Source organism: Hemiscyllium ocellatum, chromosome 37 (genome assembly GCF_020745735.1).
Source record: "Hemiscyllium ocellatum isolate sHemOce1 chromosome 37, sHemOce1.pat.X.cur, whole genome shotgun sequence".
Lineage (NCBI taxonomy): Eukaryota > Metazoa > Chordata > Chondrichthyes > Orectolobiformes > Hemiscylliidae > Hemiscyllium > Hemiscyllium ocellatum.
In genome coordinates this window covers 6,255,278-6,255,980 of record NC_083437.1, presented here as the reverse complement: position 1 = coordinate 6,255,980, position 703 = coordinate 6,255,278, and the positions used below count along the sequence as shown (strand labels likewise).

At 38.5% G+C, this 703-nt stretch overlaps 1 pseudogene; it reads left to right on the top strand.

Annotated features, from left to right (window-relative positions):
* The first annotated feature begins 379 nt into the window (after positions 1 to 379).
* On the top strand, positions 380 to 477 carry LOC132833840 (U6 spliceosomal RNA; annotated as a pseudogene).
* Positions 478 to 703: the final 226 nt, after the last annotated feature.

The window sequence follows — 703 nt, the reverse complement described above, 5'->3', positions numbered from 1 at the left end:
AACTCATCCATTTAAGAAGCCTGGTGATCATTTTTCAGGAGCAATATCAACTGGTTAAAAAAAAAATGAAGGGTCCTGCCCAAAACAAACTCTCCTGCCCTTCTGTTGCTACTTAAGCTGCTGTGCTTTCTCCAGCTCCACATTTTACCAACTCTGACTTTCCAGCATCTGCAGTCCTCACTATTTCCAAGTTTAAAAGAAAAGGACAGCTAACAGGTTTCTCATAATAAAGAACAAAACAGCATGAGAAGTAAATAAAGTTTTCCTGCAGTGGAAAGAAATACCTTTGACTGGTTTACAAGATTTAAAAAGGCTAAGCTAATAAAATTGGTAGAGGTTTTAAAAATGATGGTCCTGCAAAAGCTAGAATTGTAGATATGCTCATGTCAGAAGCATATACTAAAACTGGAATGATACAAGATTAGCACGACCCCGCGCAAGGATGACACACAAATTCATGTAATGTTCCATGTTTCTGGGAACCATGTGACCCAGTGATAGCATCTCTAATCCTGTGCCAGGAGACCCAGGTTCAAGTCCCGCCTTCTCCAAAAATGTGCAACAGCATCTTTGAACAGGTTGATTAGAAAAATAGATGAAATAAAAAAAAAGAAAATGCATATATGATCAAAGCTTGAGCCCAGCATTTGTCAGTGCATCTCTTGCAAAGGACGAGGTATACCAAATGGTAAGTTATCTAAGT